This window comes from Pleurodeles waltl, chromosome 4_2 (genome assembly GCF_031143425.1).
Source record: "Pleurodeles waltl isolate 20211129_DDA chromosome 4_2, aPleWal1.hap1.20221129, whole genome shotgun sequence".
NCBI classification, from domain to species: domain Eukaryota; kingdom Metazoa; phylum Chordata; class Amphibia; order Caudata; family Salamandridae; genus Pleurodeles; species Pleurodeles waltl.
The window spans coordinates 917162498-917181857 of NC_090443.1; positions in this window are offsets into that span (position 1 = coordinate 917162498).

Here is a 19360-nt window from a genome sequence, read left to right on the forward strand (position 1 = left end):
AAAACTAGACACCTATAAGAATACAGGATGGGATCACTTGCGTGGCTTTCACTAGGTTGTTTTACCCAGACTCCTATTGACCTCGGTTGGATCTGTTTCTGTCACTGACACTAGGCCCAACCACACAAGTGGCACATCGTTTTTATCAGCACAAGTGGGACAATGCTGAGTGGTAGGAATTTTGTGGGCTTCTGTGGATTTCAGGACTTTCCATTACAGAAATGAGAGGACAATGTGTGATTACATAGAATCTGGTGTTCGGAAAGCTTTCCTAGATATGCTTCTAAGGCCACACCCTTTAAAAAACGCACACTTTTCATCCACCTTAAAAGACTTTTTTGACAGCATTAGTTTAATTTCCGCATAATTGTCTTCCTTTCAGAGATGAGGTTAGTAGGGCAGTTTAGCTGTCACGTCCATAACTTGGTGATGCTGAACTTGGCTGCACAGCTGGGCAGTGGTCTCACTGGGCCAACTTTTCACATTGTTATAGTATCCGAAACCTATCCAAAACATTTCAAGATATACATTCGAATAACAAACATGTGGTGTTGCATGATGCTTTATTTTCAGTGCTAAAAGATAGAGACATACATTTTCTAAAATGACTTTTTAGATGTACTGTTCCTTTGATATATTTGGTACATTTTTGAGGGGGAACAAAACATTGCTCGATTGATCTTAAACGTCCTTCTTTGAATATGTGTAAGAAGAGACTGTGCTCCAGATGTCCCATTTCAGCTAACATCCCTCTAGACTAATCATAGAATGTGAAATGTAGTGACTTGTTATAGGTTTAGGGTTTGCTTCACAAGCAGTATCGCGTTTCCAAAAGAAAACTCCTAAACAGTGCTTTAGTTAAAAGGTTGTATGTACCAAGTAACAGAGTAAAAGGTTTATTTTTTGTCTTGTGACTGAATTCACCCAACGTTTTAAAGGGACATATGAAAAAGGCCTGATGACAAATTCGAAAACATAACTCCCTGCTCTGAACATCAAAGTTACAATCCTGCTAGTTAACATGCAAATTGACGAAACTAAGAAGACATTTCCTTTGTACTAGCATAATCTTGCATAATTTCAAGCATTTCGCATTCAGTTTGTGATGAGTAATACGCAAGATTTAACGTTTAAGTCACATCCTGCGAAGGATATTTTGTTTAGATAATATAATAACGGAGGGAGCACAAGAACAAGACTAAAATGACTTACTGACCGCCAGTGGGTCGTGTACACACTGTTGTTAGTAGCAAGCACTAGTTACTGAGTAAAATGCATTTTGAGTTTATTTATTATTTTTTCATGTATTTTCTGTTCAGATATGTGTCAGAGTGTGGCAACTGTTTATGCTGTAGCACCTTCTCTTCCCGTCCTGAAGCTTCCTGCATGCATTTGGTCTTCAATCTCTGCAGCATCAATCCATCTTTTTTTTTTATTTTTCAAGAAAGTCAAGTAAGTTCAGCTCTGTTCTGTGAAAACCATTTCATGTTCTAGGGAGAGCAGCATGAGAAGTTAAATTAATAATTTGGGTAGATAGTAGTCTACCACGAGTAAAAACAAAACTACCATATTAGATCCAGGCAGTGGTTTCAGTAATTTAAATCAAAGCTCATCCCCTTTAGCTATGGCCCAGAGTAGACAGGCTTCACTTACAGAAAATGTGGAAAGCATTTAAAAGTAACAAAACAGTTAAACAGTTAAAAACACAAAAGAATAAAAGTCCCACTCAAATGTATATAAATAGAGAAACCAGTTCAAAGGTAAAAAGCACCAGAAAAAGTAAAGTACCAATCAGTAATCAGTGTTCACCAGTGACCAGAATCTAGATGCAATTCCAGGCCGACCATGATGGAATGCCATTCAGATACTCAAGCAGGTTTATCACATTCAAGGACTTTATCTTCTGAATTTGGTTCTGAAATGGAGGTCATCATCGTCCAAAGGGGCAAGGTTGCAGGATTTATCTGCCAAAGTCCTTTCCAAGCTGAAGTGCTGTTGGATAGGATCCTATTGAAACAAATGAATTTGGTGGTCAGTGGCAGATGGAATTTAGGGGTGAATTATTAATATTTAAAAAGGGAGGATTTGCCATGTAAAAAGGGTTGTTTTGACAGGCTGAACTACAGGTTTCAACTGCAGCAATCACGCTACACTGATAGACCTAAAGCCATGTTTTCCTTGTCACACTAGTGGGTGGTACAGTCCACAGGTGATATTTAACTTTCCTTCCAAGGGTATAGTTTCTACACCATATACTATGGTCTTACAGGAGAGTTAAATATGCCAATTAGAGATTAGTCAATTTAACAAAGCCACAGGGGTCAGAGCTCATCCACCGTAGACTGGACAGTAGTTTTCCCAGTATGTAAAGTTCCAAACCCAGCCACATCAGTCCACGCAAAAAAGCACTTTCCCTATAGGATGACGTCCCCAATGATTTCCTGTTTTGTTTTTTTCCAGTTATTTTGTTGCTGAGTGGCCTGGAGTTTGGACTAGGCAATGGAGAGGAAGCTCATAGGATATTAATGGGCAAGAGTGCAAGGGCAATGGGCTTTTTGGGGTTGTGGTGGGCTTGTGATATATTTCCTCTATTATCTTGTTTTGTTTTGTCCAGATCTGTGATTATGCTTTGGTTTTTTACTCTTTGTGGCCTAGGGCCTCAATACCAGCGTGGCACTCTGAGGACTGCCACACTCAAGTTGACGGTCAGAATGCTGCAACTTTGGAGGTCCGACACCCCAATTACAATCCTGGCAGGCGGACCCACCAGGGGACCACCGTCCCCGCCAGGAACATGGTTCCCGATGGCATGAAGGCGGTCAGGCTTCTGACGAGCCAGGGGGGGCTATGAACTCAGCGCAGCTTGGCTGATTACAATCACTCTTTTGCCAGCCTTTTCATGGTGGAGACCCCACCATGAAAAGGCTGGAAAATAGCCAGTGCTAACGGCCACAGGGGGGCCTGCACTGCCCATGCCCTGCACCGTCAGAATGTGCGCTGTCTGTGCGCATTCCGAGGGTGCTGGATTGTTAGGATATTGGCCTTGACTCCCTTATAGGTGCCTAGACCAATATCCTAACACAGTTCACATCAGTCAGCCTGGCGGCAACACGTATTACAATGTTCCTGCCTTTCAGCCCAGCGAAAACATTGTAACATGCTCAGGGGGAACATTACCACTATGGTGGTGGCATCCTCCCCGTGAGTTTGGCGGTCTCCTGGTGAGGCCCCTAGTCTGCTCTAGGCCATTGAGGGTATTTCTCAGTTATTTAAATGTTTTTTTTTTCGTTCTCAATAGTGGTTTACTAAAGATATTTTAGGGCCCTGTTTATGGGATATTCATTCATTCCAAAATGTTATTTTATGGTGTGGGTGTGCCTGCTTATCCATGTAATTATTTTGTGCAAGAAGGGATGGGTGATTAATGTGTATGTTCTGAATGTTTTAAAGGCCTTTGTGTCAAACATTGGCTATGGTTTGTGCTTAAATAGTATTTTAGTTAATTGTATTGTTAGTCTCCATGTTGTGGGGGTGTCATAATTTTTTATCTTGCTTTTTCAAATTCTTGCGTGTGAACTTGTGTATTGAACTAGACTTATTTTAGATACATATATTTGTTTTATTCATGCCGTGGTATGCTGCATATGTTTGTTGGTGGTGCGGAGAGGAAAGGGTTCTAGTGTAGGCAGCCATATTCTCAGTGTCCTCCATGCTTACTTCTTCCTTTCCATGTGCATGGCCACCATTTTATAAATCTAGTGCACGTATGTAGACAGTCATCTTGATTTTGTTCTCCAGTCTTTCTCCCTGACCAGGTCTTGTGCTTCTCCATTATTTTGTGAAGTCAGTCAGCATCCAATAGCGAGCCATTGTCTTTGTTGTCCATTCCATCTTCTTTACCAAGCTATGTTCTTCTACAGCAATGTGATTGTGTCTGTTGGTTCACCATTTCCTTCCACTTATAAAGCCATCCTGCTGGATCTCACGTATATTTGTTTTATTTTTCTTTCTGATATATCTATATTTGGGTTACTCAGGACCTGAATTGAATGTAGTAGTCTGTGTAGAACATTGATTTTAGTTTTGATAATTTAACCAGTTATTACCAACTTAGAGGCCCTGTGTGCCCTGGAGCAATGTCATATATTATGTCCTACTTTTTATTTATTTTTAGAGTTTTTCTTTTAAATACCTGCCATATGGATCGAGCCTGCTGGCTCATGGTAAATATTTTTTACTAATCAATTTCTGTCAGCTCAACAGACCTGAGAAAATGCAAGATATTGATATCCTTTTTTAAGAACGTTTTTGACATTTTGTGCAATTGAAGATGCATGATAATTAACAGTCTCACAACAAATCAGCAATTTAAGTATCACTTTATTCTGAGTCCTTTTCGACTGCCAAGGCATTGCCCAACCACACTGCAGGAGGCACAATGGCATTATGTAAGCAGCAAACTGGCCCTCGCAAAAGTTATAATTATTTTTACCAAAGTAAAATATAATGTATTATAAAAGGTTAGAACGACCTAAAAGCACTGCCATTGAATTGAACAAAGGGTGGAGGTGCAGAATGTGCACAAACAAAATGCAGTCACCCATATTAAGCCAAGACAATCGCAGAAGGTGGGTTAATGCATTTCCGCATGCTATAGTGGCTGTAAGAAAAATGTGAATGACAGTTTATCTGTCAATGGATGAAGACTGTGGCCGTCATTATGACATTGTCGGTAAATCCCACTTACTACCACTGCTGTGGATATCTGTTCACCATATTATGATACACACACACCAATCCATCACTATTCAGCCACAGACACAAGTCCGCCACACCAAATGTCAGTGATAAACTGGCGGTATCCAAATCCACCCCATTACGCCAACAGAACTACACCCACCACATTATGACCCACGAATCACCACAGCGGACATTCGATGGCGGCAAACCATTGGCGGTACATACCGCTGAGCTCAAAATACACACACTCAACCAAAATAACACTACATTGGTCAATTTAAATAACACACACCTGACACCTGTACACACACCACACCCACACACCCACACCACTATAAAATACACACCCACACTACCCACAACTCTTTACATCTACAAACAACTGGCACGAGACAGACACCACGACTACATACAAAACCAGAGCCCCACACCACCTACACCTATACACCACCCACGCACCCCACATCACGCACCCCAACACATCACCCTACTCACCCTCTGAAATAAAGACATATTTACTCACACAACACCCATGGCACCACAAAGACACCCCTGATTCTCAGAGGAGGAGCTAAGGGTCATGGTGGAGGAAATCGTCCAGGTAGAGCCACAGATATTTGGAGCACAGGTGCAGCAGATAACCATTGCTAGGAAGATGGAGCTATGGCGGAGGACCGTGGACAGGGTCAATGCCGTGGAACAGCACCCCAGAACAAGGGAGATCATCAGGAAGAGGTGGAACAACATAAGGGAGAAGGTACATTCCATTGCAGCAAGACACGCCTGTTCAGACGACTGGCGGTGGACCCCCACCTCCTCCCCCACAAGTAACAACATGGGAGGAGCAAGTCTTGGCAATCATGCATCCTGCGGGCCTGGCCGGAGTAGTAGGAAGACTGCACTCTGGTAAGTCACCTTTATACTACTTCGAACCCCCTACCTGCATGCCATCACATACCCCCACCCTCACCCTCACTCCCATCACACCACCACACCCCACACTCCCCACCATCACATCTCACTCACCCAATGCCAAGCCCTGCATTTCATACCAGTTCATGGACACCACTCACAGACCAGCATGGACACCTATCACTAAAGCATGCACACTAGAGAGAATCAGCTAGCCCACCACATACCAACGTACACAAGTGAAAGCTGCCAGGGCAAATACAAACAAAGAGGGCAACCCACCAATGCCCAATATGTCACACACAGAAACAATAACACTGCATTTGCATCCTCACAGGTATCCCAGCCAATGTCAGCAGCGAAGAGGTGCAGGCACTATCCAGTCCCCCAACTGAAGAGGCCCACAGTAATGACAGCAACTCTGGTCTTCAGGATCTGGATGACCAACCTGGCCCATCAGGGACCTCTGGACAGTGGGTTACCCAGGCACAGTCACAGACAACCACAGAGCCTCCCCCATCTGGAAACACCACCACAGCACCCACCCAGCGTACCCATACCTCTGTCCCCAGGGCACGTCAATCAGCAGTGTGTCCACCACTACAGGGACCTCAGGACACCCCACAAACACAGGACAATCAGGGACCTGGGGTCAGTGGCAGTGGGCACACGGTTCAGGGGACAGTGGCACAGGAGAACAGGGAAGCTGAGAAGAGTTCTGTGTGCCAGGGGGAGGACAGGCCCAGGGAACTGACTTTCCAGGAAGCACTTGCATAGATCCTGGGAGCCTACCAACATTCCCAGGATATGCAGGGCCAGATCCTGAACAACATGCAGGAGAGCAGGCGGCTGCAGGAGGGACAGTACCAGGGGATCAGAGAGGACTTGCAGGCCATCAACACCAACCTGGTCTCCATAGCAGGGGTGCTAGCAGACATGGCCAACATTATGAGGAAGGCAACCTCACAACAGCGGGCCCCTGACACTTGCCAGACATCTGAACTGCCTAGCTGGACAGGAGGCCCCACCACAGGACCAACAGGCCACCAGCACCCCTCCCCCTGCAGAGGGTGAAACACCCCACAAACGTTCCCTGCGATCCAGGCAGACTATTGCCCTGACCCCCGCCAGGAAATTAGACTCTCCTGATTGTCTCCCTTGTGTCCCACTCTGTCACCCTGTCCACCTTGAACTGCCATTGCTCCTCTTCCTATGTCCCCATGGACAATGCACCTGTGCTACAAATAGACTGGAACAATACCCTGGACTTTCCTCCATCATCACCCCCATCCCAATGCACTTGCCCCTCTACTTCTTAGCACTTAAATAGACACCCTTTGAAAAAATACAAGTATGGAGTATGTCAAACCTATTTTAGCATGTACTCTTTCAACCAGGCCCAAACATTGCAATTCAAATGTACAATAATGTTCAAATAGGAAAGACCTGTAGTTGTCTGCAGTGTTCACACCAGGAGCGATAGCGGGGCACCAACATCTGCAAAATGAGGTGCAAAAGGGTACAGTGAGTGGGCATAGAAGTGGGAAATAACAGCATGCCAGTGCCAAAGATAATCTAAATAATGAAATGTGAAGTAGCACTGTCTTACCTATGTGTCACCTGGCCTTCAGGAGGCCAAAGGTCCGTTAATTATCCTTTTTGTTCGCCCATGTGCCTCATTGTAATGTTCTTCTGCCCTTGTCCTGGCATTCCTCACAGGGGTCAGTAGCCATGATAGGTTGGGGTAACCTCGGTCACCTGCAAATATCGAGGGACAACATTTAGCCACACACTATCTGCACATTCATCGAGTGAAAGCTCTTTTGATTGCTGAACGCCTGTTCATTTCTCCGATGGGGGGGGTGGACAAATGCAATATGTGTACCATCAATAGCCCCAACAATGTTGGGGATATGTCCCATTGCATAGAAGTCAGCTTTCACTGTGGCCAAATCCTCAACCTAGGAGAAAACAATGTAGCTGCGCGTGTGTTTAATCAGGGCAGACAAAACCCTGGTCAGCACTATTGAGAACATTGGCTGTGACATTCCTGCTGCCAAACCCACTGCCACTTGGAAAGAACCAGTTGCCAAGAAATGGAGCACAGATAGGACTTGCACAAGAGGGGGGATCCCAGTGGGGTGATGGATAGCAGATATCAGGTCAGGCTCCAATTGGGCACACAGCTCTGTGATTGTAGCCCTGTCAAGTCTATAGGTAAGGATAATGTGCCTTTCCTCCATTGTTTCCAAGTCCACTAGGGGTCTGTACACGGGGTATGTCTCCATCTCCTATTCATCCGCAGCAGTTGAAGTCTAAGGGATAAAAGAGTGAGGAGCCGGTCACAAACTGAACATCGGAGCCACAACAGTACAATGCGTGATGTTAATTTGTAATGGGTAAGTGGTATTTGTCCGGTATGTCCAATTTTCAACTGTGACGCAGTTATTATCCAGTCCCTGCCCCCTCTGAAATGGCGTCCACCTGCCCTGCGTGGAGGGACAGGTGGAAGTGAGGTAATTCCGCTGACGTTGTGCGCCGTTGCAGTAGGCGGTCGGGAACTGCTGTACAACCCCTCATTGGTTATCTTTGGGCCCTATGGGGTACAGTAGCCAATGGTGATGTACATCGGCGGTGACGGTATGCACTGCCACGGACGTGACCGCCATTTTCTATCTGATCACTCACTTGCTGCCTGACCTTCCATAGGAGAGGACCTACACTGCATGTGCTGCTGTGACCTGTGTTTGGAATCGACAATGGCTCTTGTGACTGGGGAAAGGGCCCCTGCCTTCACCTCAGCAGAGTTGAAGCGACTTGTGGATGGGGTCCTACCTCAGTTCGGACTGCTGTATGGGCCTCCAGACCAACAGGTGAGTACACTGTGCGCACGATGCATGTGGCATGAATGCATGGAGTGGTGTGTGTGAAGGCCTCGTGTAATGTCCCCTGGGTGACATACAGCTTGTGTGCTGGGCCATGTGTGTGTAAATGCTTATGTGCAGGGGTATGGTGGGCCATAAGTCTAACAGGCAGGGGTTCTGACTGATACCATTTCCTGTGTGTATTTCTCTGCAGGTCAGCGCCCATCAAAAGAAGGGTATATGGCGTGCCATCGCCAAGGACGTGCGGACCCTGGGGGTCTATGGCAGGCGGAGCACCTACTGTCAGAAACGGTGGGAGGACCTGAGACATTGGGCACGAAAGATGGCGGAGGCATAGCTAGGGATGCCCTCCCAACAAGGAAGGGGTGCCCGTCGAACCCTGACCACACTGATGGCCTGCATTCTGGCGGTGGCCTATCCAGAGCTGGATGCGCACTTGAGGGCATCACAGCAGCCACAAGGGGGTGGGTGCAGTGCCCATCATTACAACTTACGCATGGTAGGGTGTTATCCGGGTGGGGGATGTGTGTCAGTGGGTGCCCCTAGGCCAGGCCTGACATTGCAGAGTAGGTCCTATGTTTGCCAGGGTTCTTAAGTGATAATCTTGCTACCTAGCTCGTAGGAATCCACAACTGGTCAGGGCTGTGGGTCCCAGGTGTGCTGAATTTGTCGGTATGTGCCCCTCCCCATGCCTTGGTGGCTAGCATTATAACTGGTAGTGCAATACATAGTGCGTAGGGCAGTTCCCTGTGTGTGACGTGGTGTGTACGCCAACGGTGCTGTTGGTGCAGCCATTGACCCAGTGTATCCTTTGTCTCTGCCCCCCTCTGTTTTGTTTTGTCATCCTGTCCTTATGTGCATTAGCATTATCTAGCGGAGGAGCAGAAGCACCAGTGATGGAGAGAGCTGCATCCCATAGGACCCAGGAGGCAGAATCCACCGACGGTGAGGGCACCAATGGGACAGAGGGCGAGGGTAGCACGACTGCAGGGACTGGAGGGGACAGTTCAGACTCTGATACCTCCTTCAATGGAAACTCCCTGGTGGTGGCAGACACCCTGTTACCACCCCAGCTACAGGAACAGTCGCCACCGTCCATACCAGCACTGCCCTCCCATCAGCCCCTCATCAAGTTGCCCATGCCTGCTCACCCAGGAGGGTGGGCACCTCCTTCGCCCCAGGCACCTCAGGCCCTGCCCCACTGAGCCCTGCTGCCCTGAGTGAGGAGGCTATTGACCTCCTGAGATCCATCTCTGTAGGGCAGTCAACCATTGTGATTGCCATCCAGGGGCTGGCAGCTCAAATGCAACAAAATAATGCATTTCTGGAGGGCATTCACTCTGGCTTGGCAGCCCAACAGAGATCAATCCAGGCTCTGGCCTCCTCTCTGATGGCAGCCATTGTCCCTGTTTCCACCCTCCCCCCTCCCCCCTCCAACTTCCTCTTCCCAATCCCATTCCCCTCAACCCAAACCTATCCCAAACACACAGGCAGACGAGCATGCACACAAGACAACACACAAGAGTGGCACAGGCAAACACAAGTACCACACTTCATCCCACAGGCATTCACACAAACACCATCCATATGCAGACATACCAACAGACACAATTTCCACAGTCTCTCCCTCCTCCTCCTCCTCCTCCTCCACCTCCCTCCCACTTGCATCTACACTGACACCTGCATGCACTACATCCTCATCCACTACCAGCATCACTACCACACCTAGCAGAACACACACCTCACTGGCAGACACCTCCACAACAGCCATGCACACGTCCCCTGTGTCCTCTCCCACTGTGTCTGTCCCCCCTCCTAAAGTACACAAACGCAAGCACTCAGAAACCCAACAGCCATCACCTCACAACAGCATCCAGCCCATGCACCTGCACCCAAACACAGCAGACACCTCCTACAACCACTCCCTCTTCCTCCTCTCCCAAACTTTCTCCCTCTTCCCGCCCCAATGTCCCTAAGAAGATTTTCCTATCCACCATTGACCACTTCCCTCCCCCTCCCCCCACCCGTCTGTCACATCTAGCTAGGGTGGCAAAAACCCAGGCAAGCACCTCAGCCCCCCAGTCCACGGGCCCAGTAGTCTCCACACCCACTCATGGTGGGAAAGGATCCAGGGCACCAGGCAGCCTCAAGGAAGGGGTGCCTGCCCCAGCTGCTGCCCGGAAGGGCAAGGAGCCATCCCCAGCTGCTGCCCAGAAGGGCAAGGAGCCATCCCCAGCTGCTGCCCAGAAGGGCAAGGCGCCATCCCCAGCTGCTGCCAGGAAGGGCAAGGAGCAATCCCCAGCTGTTGCCAGGAAGGGCAAGGAGCCATCCCTAGCTGCTGCCAGGAAGGGTAAAGAGCCATTCCCAGCTGCTGCCCGGAAGGGCAAGGGGCCATCCCCAGCTGCTGCCAGGAAAGACAAGGAGCCAGCACCAGCAGGCAGCAAGGACAAGGGGCCTGGTGCAGGGACTCAGACAAAGCACCCACCACCAACCATGGTTGTGCAGCCATCCGAGGCTGCAGGGGATGGGCTGGACCTTCCCCCCAACACCACAAGCAGCAGCACCAGCAGTGGGGAGCCATCTGAGGCTGCAGGGGATAGGCTGGAGCTTCCCCCAACCACCACAAGCAGCAGCAGCACCACAACCACCTGTGGGAAGCCATCCGATGCTGCAGGGTATGGGCTGGAGCTTCCCCCAACCACCAGCAGCAGCACCACTAGTGGTCAGCCGTCTGAGGCTGCAGGGGATGTGCTAGAGCTTCCCCCTACCACCACCAGCAGCAGCACCACCACCACTGAGCAGCCGTTACAACGCCGGCGGACGGTATGTAGTCCTGCCTCCATGGACTGCTGTGCGACCTGCCCCCTGTGGGTATGACACCCAGCTGATAGACTGTGACCTTGCACTCCCCAGGATCAGGAGCACAGGGCACAATGCCCCCTCCACAACCAGTGGGCAAGTCACCCACCAACCCCAGTCTCCCCAGGATCAGAAGCACAGGGCACGATGCTCCCTCTAGAACCAATGGACAAGCCACCCACCAACCCCAGCCTCCCCATCATAGGAAGCACAGGGCACGATGCCCCCTCCAGAACCAGTGGGCAAATCGCCCACCAACCCCTGCCTCCCCAGGATCAGAAGCACAGGGCACAATGCCCCCTCCAGAACCAGTGGACAAGTCACCCACCAACCCCAGTCTACCCAGGATCAGAAGCACAGGGCACGATGCTCCCTCTAGAACCAATGGGCAAGTCACCCACCAACCCCAGCCTCCCCATCATAGGAAGCACAGGGCAAGATGCCCCCTCCAGAACCAGTGGGCAAGTCACCCACTAACCCCTGCCTCCCCAGGATCAAAAGCACAGGGCACGATGCCCCCTCCAGAACCTGTGGGCAAGTCACCCACCAACCCCGGCCTCCCCAGGATCAGAAGCACAGGGCACAATGCCCCCTCCAGAACCAGTGGGCAAGTCACCCACCAAACCCAGCCTCCCCAGTGTCAGAAGCACAGGGCACGATGACCCCTCCAGAACCAGTGGACAATTCACCCACCAACTCTAGCCTCCCCAGGATCAGAGGCATAGGGCACGATCCTCCCTCCAGAACCAGTGGGCAAGTCACCCACCTGAGAGACTGTGACCTTGCACTCCCCAGGACCAAGCATAGGGCATGTTGCCCCCTCCAGAACAAGTGGTCTTGTTTCATCTGCCGGCTGAGATGCCCACCCGTTCCCCATTCCCCTGAGGTGCATGCCTATTTACCAACTGATCTCCCTGCAGTGTTCTCTCCATGTTGGTGCAGGTGACAAGTGGGGCCTTGGACATTAGCCTGTGGCCCTGTGGCCCACGCACAGTACGGACTGGGCAGTGTTCCTTGAACTGTACATATGTATATGCCATTACATTGCATTTTCGTATTTCTACTGTGTTATTGTTACACTTACTTTTGCACAATTCTGTAGTCCTTGCATTATTCCACAGGGATATGTGGTAACTATGTTTCATTACTGCAGCTGATTGTGTGTATGGTTTTGGGGGGGTGTTGTGCGTGAGTGTGTCACTCTCTTTTTTCTCCCTCGCTCCCCTGTGTGCGAGGCAGCTGTACTCACCGTGGTCGTCTTCGCTGTTGTTGGTGTTCATGGTGGGTCAGGACGTAGAACATCATCCGATTTATTTGAAGTTCGGGCTCCATGGCGGCGTGGTTCTTCCCTGTGTCTCCAATGGTGAGTCCTTTCCCTTCTGTGCAGTGTTTCCGCCAGGCTTTTGATGTTGTTGTACTGCCCCGGAAAAGGTGGTGGATTCCAGGGTCTTAACATAGTGGGCGGAACATTGACTTCCATCTGGCTGTAGGCGGCTACTGCCGTGGTGGCTGTTGTATCCGCCCTGGCGGTCGGTGTGGTAAAGTAGCTGTCTATCTGAGTTCTCACCCCCTTGGTTATAATTTGCCACTAATTACCGCTGGCCTGTTGGCGGTATTACCACCACTTTATCATCGACCGCCAGGGTGGTAATAAGGGCCTATGTTATTAAAATAATTCTGGGCCTGATATAAGGGAAAATGACAGGAAGCGTCACTGCTCCAAATTTGGCAGCATCATGCACCATCATTTTCACAACGCAGGGATGCACCATATTTAAAAGAATATGGCACACCTCTGTGTTTCCCCCTGCGCCAACACTGAAGTTGCTGCCATGCACCAATGCCGCAACCATTGCACCATTGTGCAAGGATGGCTGCTTTGAGAGGGAGATTTTTTTGTGCAGGAAGGAATACCTTCCTGCACAAAAACATTCTTAAATGGAGATTTGCTCTTTCTATGCGTAATGCAGAATGCAGCACACATAGAAAGAGAAAAAACGAGGAGAAATGAAAACATGTTTCCTTGCTGTGCCCTGCTAACGCCACCCCTGTGGTGCATTAGATTTTGGCACTCACTCAGGTTTACAGAAACTCATAAATCTGGGGCAGCGTCAAGATGCAATGGGTGTTGCTGCGGCATGCCCACAACAACACCCACTGCACGACCCTTCCATGCAAAGTGCTGCGTGTGAAGGGGTGTCGCGTAGGCTCCCATTATCCTAATGAGACTACTGGATTTTTGGGCGGCAAGATTGTTCGCAATGTGGGGGACTAAGTCTGACCCACGGTGAAGGACCCTTGTCACCCCAAATTCGGTTTCGCTCCGGCTAACTAGCAGTGCCTCATCTCTCCCGAGGGGAAGAGACATTTGGGCAGCCGAGCGCATGACATCTTAGTACTTCCCAGGGAAGTCGTGGTCACTCAGGTCACAACCGGCTCTCTCATACACAGTACGGTCTCATATATAAATGACAAAGGCAGTTTAAGTTTTAAAGATTGGTTTAATAAAACAACTGCATTTTAGACAGCAAAGCGTGAGCTGCAATAACCAGAACTATACAACACAGTAGGATTAAAATAGTAACTAGGAGAGTGAAGCACAAGAATAAGGCTATCATAGTGTAACTAGATTATGTTCTCTCTAAATTATAATTTGAGCACAGCATGTGAAGCTCTAAGCCTGCCTTTCAGTTTCCCCCGGGAGGACATCAACTCTCATACCTGAGCAAAGGCCTGTAATCTGCATCAGCATCTGCAACGGGGCAGTCAGCGTCTAGTTGTAGGTTCCTGGGCGGAATCTCCCTTTAACGTGTACTAGGACTAGAAAGTGTTTTTATAACTAACACTCAGATGTTCTAAGAAATGTCCCTATGTAAGGATGTGTACTTTCTACGAACACTAGAGACTAAACTTCTACCACGTGTAGCGGCAATGTACCAGACTGTAGCCTTGACTGAAGCACAGAGCGAGCAAGAATGTATTGTTTGAGAACACAGTACTGAAGTAAGCTAAACAGTGTGATAGAATGAAATAAAAACAAGACCGTGAAACTGGTTATTGTAAAATAACAGTGCGAGGTTGAATAAAATACATCTAGGGCAAAGTGCACAGAGGCCTTATACGTTAAGCTAACGTGCATAAAGCTACATTAAAAATGGCTAAACTACAGGGGCTGTATTTACAAGGTGATGTTAAGCCACAAAAAGTGACTTAACGCCACCTTGTAAATACAGTGCAATGCAAAGCACTGCCGGAACATCACTAAAATTGATGCTTCAGTGGCACTAGGGGCTCTTAAATATGCCCCTCTGTTTTTATAAAAGACACCCAACTTTTCTAACCTACTAGTCTGAACAGAGGAGAAAGATTTGGGTGTTAAAAAATAACAATAGCAAATGACAACAAACAAGTCAGATGGGAAGGGGAAAGCAGATGGGAGAGCCCAGGGTGAAGGCGAAGGAGAAGGAGGCATGGGAACATAAAAGGGAAATAACTCACAAGGTAGGGGTGGAAGTAAATGTTTTTTGTAAAACAAATGACTCCTCCTATCTTTTTAGGTCTCGCCTGCCAGCAGTGCATGTGCTGTCACAAAGAGGGTTATTGTTTACTGTAAAGGCATAGAGCAGTCCCACTGCTGAGCATTCACTGGCATCATTTTAAGTCTTCTCTGGTGCCTCTTAATTGGCCAGCAGTGCCTTTCTTCATTTTCTCTTCTTTTTGTGGAGCATGAGCCAAGCGCAGATTGATTCATCCTAATTAGTGGCCATCTGCTGCTTGCGCTGTGATTGAGGTACTATTTCTTCTTGACCTCCTAACCCCTTCTTGGTGGTGCTTCTTCCCTCTTCTACCAGCCCCTTCTCTATGTTACTACTTCCCTCTTAGCCGTTCTCCCCTTCAATATCTGAGAGAATAAGTCAGTCTGAAAATAAGTGAGCACACTGTTCCTAAATTACAAGTAAAGAGAAGATATAGGGCACTTCTAGCTTTAGAAGCTAAAACTCTCACACATCCATTGGATGTCATGCTTCATCCACAGGTTTGCTCCTCGTCGAGCTGGCGCTGCAATGCCCAACGGGCCCCTGTAAGGGGCTCTATGCCAGAGATCTTTTAGGAGTACGTGCCATCAAGGCGAGTAGAAAAGAATTCAGACCTACTAAGTGAGACTGAGAGCTAGAAAAAAAAAAATTGCCTTGGGAGCCAACCTACAACCAGTTTATTGTGAATGGTGGGTCTCGGTCAAGGTTAAAAACAAGTAGAGTGTCTGGGAAATGATGTTCCCCTACTCTAACAAAACACATGTGTGTCTATAAGGAATAGGTTTTACATCACCTTTTTTCAATTGATCAAACAGAGAATGCACTTTTTTCAATTTCTGTTGGTCCACGGTTAAAGTGGCTTTTCCATGGAGTAATTTCTTTGACTATCACTGCAATTCGTTCCTATGGCTGTCAGAAATGCACGTTTTGGATGGTATGACCATATGCATAACACATTTTTGGAACATGCTGGACACTTTCCTTTTGAAGTCCATTGCTTGGTTAATGGCAATTATACTTTCATTAGCACATCTTTATGTAAGCGCACTCCTTTGCGAGGATATCACTATCCAAGGCCCGTGTAATAGCCTTGTGGCGCCTGCTTCCTTCATTCCTCCCACCATACTTTGTTAAACAATGGAAACTATGTAATTCGAACAAACAATTCTTGCTGTGGGTTAGTCCAAGGTTACGTGTATCTCTTTTCTGTTCAGAAAATAGTGAACTTTTGCAGAATTACACTGCATCCACCTCCAGTAAAGGTTTCTGGTAGCATTTCATGGATGAAAATCGATATATCAAATATGTGCTTTGATAAATTAAATAAGGTTGTTGTAATTCTAACACAAAAAGGGGTATCATTGACCTCTACAACCGAAACATTCGCTTTTCAAACAACTACTCTGCCGTGTAAATACAACAGCTTTTGCTCAATCAGTTACAGACTCAGTATGCTGACCTGCTTCACACGGTGTTGCATGCTTCAAACATAACTGGCATTGTGTATGTTTTTAGAATTATGAGTTCAGGCTTATTGGCTGCATCTAAATCTACATTTGGGACCATTTCTGCCTTTTTTGGTCATTTGTTTTCAAAGTTATCAATGATTTTTCTCATCATGGTGTGCATTTTCTTCATTTTTGTTTTGCTAAAGCAATCAACATGAACACCACCACAGGTTACCCAACTCAACATCAGTGTTGTAAAGCTGTTACTTTCTATCTGGGAGGAGACTGACTTCTAAATTGAGTGTATATTTCAACACTATAACTGTTTTCAGACTGTCATCTTGAACATTCCTCTGGAACAACCATCTGTGCTTTTTGCAGTTTGCCAGGAGTTAATTTAACTAATGAACGATCATCCGGTGTTTTTGCAATACAATTGACCATTGTTAAAGCTGCTTCTTTTGAGTCATTACCTGTGCTGACACGTGCTGCAACTGACATTTGTGCCACTCTCACCATTCTTGGATGTGTTTAGTGTCACTTCGCAAATCAGTCCTATTGTTGACGTTTCACCTTCTGCTCCCCTTTGATGCATCACCTAATGCCACTCTCCCCTCGGCTTCTGTAACTTCAATCTTTAGTCATGTCCTTGCATCACCATCATCTACAATTGGTGGGTTCCAGTATCAGTGCACTTTGTTCCTACATCCCCAGGTATCTATGATGTAAGTATGACTTGTCAAACACTATTGCCTCCACCTATGGATTCGCTCTTCAATGCTACAGGTTTGAAAGTTTCATATTTGTATGTGCCATCAGTTTCAGAATTAAGTTATCTCAGTAAAACATGAGAAAGGGGACCAATAGTTGCTGCCACTTGCCCATATCGCCGTCTTGAGCCAGTTTTACTTTTTAATCCATTATTTGATTCTGGGCCCCATTGCATCTCATTTACTCCTGTAATTGTGTGCACATTTCTCCTTTATAAACATTTGATTTATTTTGAATTATGTACACATATGTATTATTTAATGTCTATCATGAGTTGATAGTGCCCTAATGGCTCATATACCATGTATCTACATCACTTATAATATGAAGTACATTTCAGTAAATGTGCAGCAGAAGTATGCTAGTTCTTGCATTTTACATAATTAATTACAAGGCCTGGCAGTTTTATAATGACAAGAAAAGGATACTTAAGTCTGATACGAAAGCAGCTTCTAATAGAAACCTTCAGCTTTCCTTGGCAGCTTCGAGCATATTGCATGGTGCAAACATCCTAGCTGAAGGCCATGGGTTGGTGGACAGTGTTCTTTTCACCGTCAGAACTCCATAATAGAGCCACGCTATGACCTTCTCAAAGGACAGAAGCTGATTGAAAAAAAACATTAATATCCTTCAAAGGTATGTATGTTGGATGCTGGGAAACTCATGGGGCACTTTGGTGCTAAGGTTTAGCTGAAGGCTAAAAAAGTAGCCTGTGGAACCATAAGTTGTGTTCATAATTCAGTGCTTTGGGTTAATGAATAACACCTAAAATATTGCACTTCCTTTTAATACATTGTTTAAGCACGTTTTTCATTAGAACCATTATATTTGGTTTTATAGGAACATCTGTTTGTATAGTCTGCAGTAGATTAGGGCTTTCATTTTTAATAAGGGCTTTTTAAATATATAGGCCCTCATTACAACCCTGGTGGTCGGTGTTAAAGCGGCGGTAATACCGCCAAACAGGCCGGCGGTTAAAAAAATGGAATCACGACCACGACGGAAACCGCCAACATAGACAGCCATTTAAATACTTCGAACTCCACAGCAGTAGCAACAAACAACGCGGTGGTAACCGCCAACAGACAGGCGGGAGTCAATGTACTGCCCACCACATTACAACCCGCCCAGCCACCAGCTTTTATGGGGTGGTGCCAACGCCATTAAAAGCACGGCGGAAACAGTACACAGAAGGGAAACCACTCGCCTCTCGACAGTCAACGAAGAACTGGGACGCCATGGAGCCCGAACTACAGGTGTTACCGATGTTAGTGTATCTTCTCATCTACCAAGAGTACGAACGGCGGCGGCAACGACCACGGTGAGTACTGCAGATAGCACACAGGAGAGGGGGGAAAGGGAGTGACACACACACACACGCAACACGCAACACCCCCACCCTCACCTCCAACACCATACACACAAATACATGCATCAACATTACATATACACCCCGTAACCCTCTGGAAGAATGCAGGACAAAAGTAATTGAGTCAAATGAGTGTCATATTAGAAATAGTCATATATATGTTACAAATTCAAAAACAGTATTTACAATATATACAATATGTACATAAGGCGGTACATTGTCCACTCAAAATGTCTGTGGGCCACTGGGCCAAAACCCATAGGCCAAGCCCACACTTGACTCCTGCCTCAATATGGAGAGAACACTGCAGGGGCATCAGGTCGAAAACACACAGGCACCTCAGGTGGGGGGCGCCTCAGCTAGAAGATGGGACAACGCCACTGCTCCTGGAGGGGGCTCCATGCCCACAGCGATGTCCTGGGGAATGCAAGCCCACAGTCTCGCAAGTCTCACAAGTGGGTGGTTTGCCCACTGCCTGGTCCTGGGGAGTGCAAAGCCACAGTCTCTCAAGTCTCCCAAGTGGGTGGTTTGCCCACTGCTTGGTCCTGGGGAGTGCAAAGCCACAGTCTCTCAAGTCTCCCAAGTGGGTGGTTTGCCCACTGCCTGGTCCTGGGGAGTGCAAAGCCACAGTCTCTCAAGTGGGTGGTTTGCCCACTGCCTGGTTCTGGGGAGTGCAAACCCACAGTCTCTCAAGTCGATGCCTTTCTCCACTGGTTCTGGAGGGGGTTTTGTGCCCAGTGTGCTTCATACTGCCAAGGATAGGGTGGGTGGATGCTTTTCTCCACTGGTACTGGCGGGGGCTTTGTGCCCAGTGTGCTTCATCCTGCCAAGGATAGGGTG